General features: G+C 43.1%; 1 pseudogene; it reads right to left on the reverse strand.

Annotated features, from left to right (window-relative positions):
• Positions 1-668: 668 nt before the first annotated feature.
• LOC101709029 (zinc finger protein 707-like) lies at positions 669-1,867 on the reverse strand (annotated as a pseudogene).
• Between the last annotated feature and the right edge of the window lie 2,486 nt (positions 1,868-4,353).

Below are 4,353 nucleotides of genomic sequence, written 5' to 3' on the forward strand. Positions count from 1 at the left end.
GGTGCTGGAGGGGGCAAAATACCAGGAACTTCTCAGTCCACTCTCCCAGGGCTGCACAGCCTCAGGCCATCTTGGGCCCTGGGCACCTGGGAAACAGCACTGTGGCTCCAGATCTCCTTCCCCTGACAGCAGTTTTTCTGATAAACTTGGGGGATTCAGGAAGCTCTGAAAGGTTGCTTCAAGTGTTACACCCAGTGAGAGAGAACCAACCAGAGACCGATATTAAATCTACACAGGAGTTTGTTACCGGCCTGGGCCTGAGCCAAGCATCGCACTCGAGCTCCGATTGGGAGAGATTAACATATTTTATATACCTTTGAGGCCAGCAGTTTATAGGCCTCCCTATGGGATAGAACTAGCAAAGCAAGCAAAAGGTACAGAAGCGGAACATCCTGTTGTTAGAACATTTGTAAAACAATAGTTGATTAATTGTTGTTTCTAAGAGACCCTCTTGAAGGGGAGGAGGTTTCTAAACTTCCTCCTTTTGAGTTCATCTAACGGGCAGGCAGGTGGGTCGTTCAGCAGCAATATGGAGTCTGTCTTGCTAACTAGGATCCTTCATCAAGGACCAAGAAGGCCTCTTCCAGGCTGGAGAGGGACTGTTGGACCAATCCATCCCCATGGCCCAACTTTTAGTCACGACACAGCACTGCTGGACCCAGGCACCTCTACATTTCGCTGTGCCCATGGGTCCTCTGGTGCTGAATGAAGAAACCCAGGTGGCAAATGCCCTTCTCACAATGCTCGCACTCATAGACCCTCGTGGTCAGGTGCAGCCTCTGATGGATCCTGAAGCCCTTGGGCCACCTGAAGGCCTTCCCACACTCAGAGCAGGTATAGGGCTTCTCACCCCTGTGGATTTGCTGGTGGTGGCTGAGGTTCTTAGTGTGGAAGTCCTTGCTTCAGACAGCACAGTGGAAAGGTCTCTCATCTGCGTGCACCAGCGGGTGGCCCAGAAGGTTAGATTTCTGTTTAAAGGCCTTGCCACAGACACCACACTCACAGGGCCGGTGCCCCATGTGCACCTTCCAGTGCTGCACCAGACAGTCCTTCAGGCTGAAGGCCGGTCCGCACAGCTCACAGCAGAAGGGCTTCTCACTTGTGTGGTTCCTCTGGTGGAGCAGGAGGTTCAAGACCCAGTGAAAGGTCTGGTCACACTCAAAGCAGGCGAAAGACCTGGCACCTGAGTGGGCCAGGTGGGTGGCCATCCGGCTGTGGCAGCTCAACACCTTCCCACATGTGCCACAGATGAACACCTGTGCTCCTGCTGCTGCCCTTGAGCTGTTCCTCAAGGCCTGGCTGCTGCCCGAAGGACTCACCACACACCTGGGCCTGCAGAGCCACAGGCTCATCTGCTCTCTTCCCTGAAGCAGCTCTGGGAAACTGCATATAACTTGTGGGGGTGGTGTTTGAGTCTCTTCCCTGAAGGTGGACTTTCTCGTGAGCTCAAGCCAGCTGTAGGCAGTGTCTCTTGCAGTCCACCGGCCTCCTTGCCCTGGGCAGAGGACACTCTGTGCTTCCTGAAGCTCAGTCTTCTCACAGTCCTCAACCCAGAGCTTATCCCACTGCTCAGAGAGAGACAAGGTCTGGTTTGGGGCCACAAAATCCTAGTGCTACCAGGCTCCTGAAATTGTCCACCATCACATTCTGGTAGAGGGCCCTCTGCTTGGGACTGAGACATTCCCACTCTTCCCTTGAGAAGTACATGGCCACATACTTGAAGGTCACTGGCAACTGAAACATGCATGGCGGCCCCAGGCTAGCTGCTCCTGGGGGCCTCGCAGTGGCAGAGGGAGGAGTTGAGTTAGGCCTTTGGTGCAGTGGAGCTAAAGCCAGGATTGAACGCCTGAAGTGCAAGGAGTCACAGAGCCTGATTAGATGCGTCTTGCCAGCTAGAAGCTCTTATCTCAGACTTACCTTTATGAGGAAGAACAAAGTTGAAGGCACACATTTCTCAATTTCAAAACCTAAAACAAATCTGCAATAAATAAACTATGTACTAATGGCATATGATAAAGATAGAGATCAATAAAATATAAAGTAAATTACAGAAGTAAGTTCATGTATCTATAGTTATTTAATATTCACTCAAGGTACCAATTTCTTGGGTGAAAACAGTTTGTTCAAAAACTGATGTTGGGATAATTAGATATCCATTTGGAAAGAATGAATTTGGATCCCTTCCTCATATTCTTTGTAAATATTAATCAAAATGGACCAGGAACCAAAAAATAAAGCATAGAACTACAATTTGGGAGCAAATATAGAGGCCAATTTTTGAAACCTTGGATTAGACAATAGTTTCTTAGATATGACAAGGAAAATACAAGCAATACAAAATTTGTAATTTAGATGACTTCATTAAATTGAAAATTTATATTCCATAAAAGCACATAAAACAAAAGACAATATTGGAAGATATAATGGAAGAAATATTTGTAAATTGTATGCTAGATAAGGATTTAGTATCCAAAATATACAAATGACTTGTATAAGTCAAAAATAAAAATATGAATATCTAAATGTTAAAATAGGCACAGGATCTGAACAGATATTTCCCTGAAGATATACAAACTGAACAAGCACTGAGAAGGATGTTTAACAGGGAAATAAAAAGCAAATCTCCACTACGATTCAACTTCACCTGCACTTGTATAGCTAAAACAAAAGAGAAGTTGATGAGAATTTGGAGAAATTAGAATGCTCATAAATTTCTGGTGGGAATGTGAAATGATGCAGCTTCTTTGGAATACATTTTGAGAATTTCTCACAATTTAAGCATGGAACTACCCTATGACCCAGGAATTTTGCCCCTAGGTATATACTGAAGAGAAATGAAAACACATGTCCCTACAAATACTAGTACAGGAATTTTCATAGCAGCATTATTCACAGTAGACAAAAAGAATAAACAATTCAAATTTCCATCAACTAATGAATAGATGAACAAAATGTAGTATATCCACACCACCGAATATTATTTGGTAATAAAAAATAGAGTAGATAGACATGATGGACCACATCTGGAATCCCAACTACTCAAGAGGCTGAGGCAAGAGGATGATAAGTTAGAGGCCAGCCTAAGCAATTTGGTGAGATCCTGTCTCAAAAAATAAAAGAGGGTTGGTGATACAGCTCAGTGGTGGAACTCTTTTCTAGCCTGCAGGAAGCTCTGAGTTGAATCTCCAGTACCACACACACACACACACACACACACACACACACACACACACACAAAGATAGACTGAATACAAGTTATACTTCAAAATAGATAAAACATGATAAGTGAAAGAAGTCAGACGCAAGGGACATAAACATTGAATAATTATTTTGAAGTAGCAAGTATAGGCAAATAAGAGAAACGGAAAGGACATTTGCAGTTCCTAGGATCTGGTCGGGGGGGAGTAGGAGTTGACTGCTAATGAGCATAAATTCTCCGTGGGGAAATAAAAATGATCTGGTAATTGTGATAACTGCACATCATTTTTTATAATACTAACAACCAGCTAATTGTACATTTTATTTATTTTTTTATTTATAATTAATTTTATTGGTACATTTTAGGCACCTTTACATAATCTCTCTTGGTTCTTATTTTTCCCCATTCCCCTGCTCTCCCTTCAACCCCTCCACCCTTCCCTATTTACAAAGGCTTTGTTACCATTTTTTCATTTTCTCATATTAATTCCATTCCCTTACCCCACCCACTTCTCCTTCCCCTTTGGCCCTTTTCTTCCTACTTCACATTATCTATTATACCTTTTAGTCCTTATTTATACTTTCAGTTTCTTACACTACAGAAACTATTGGGAATTGACACATGTGTGTCCTATTTATTTCACTTAAAAGTACTGCCTCAATATGCCTCCATTTAGCTATAAATGTCTCTAATTTCTCATTTTTATGGCTGAGTAGTACTCCATTTTATTTTTAAAAACCCCACAATTTCTTTATCCAGTCTTCAGTTGATGGGCAATTGGGCTGCTTCCAAGTTTTAGCTATTATAAATTGTGCTGCTGTGAACATGGGTACACATATATCACTGTGGTATGATTCTTTTAATTCTTTGAGGAAGGTACTCAGCAGGGGAATATGTGGGTCACATGGGACTTCCAATCCTAGTTCTTTGAGGTATCTCCATACTGATTTCCACAGTGCTTGCACCAGTCTACACTCTTACCAGCAGTGGAGCAGGGTTCCTCTCTCCTCATAGCCCTGCCAGCATTTGTTATTGGTTGATTTCATGATAGCAGCCATTCTTTCTGGGGTGAGGTGGAATCTCAGTGTTGTTTTCATTTGCATCTCTCCAATGACCAGTGATGTTGAACATTTTTTCATATGTTTATTTGCTAT

Source organism: Heterocephalus glaber, unplaced genomic scaffold (genome assembly GCF_053883595.1).
Source record: "Heterocephalus glaber isolate CG9 unplaced genomic scaffold, H.glaber_assembly_v1.0 deba00001546, whole genome shotgun sequence".
NCBI lineage: Eukaryota > Metazoa > Chordata > Mammalia > Rodentia > Bathyergidae > Heterocephalus > Heterocephalus glaber.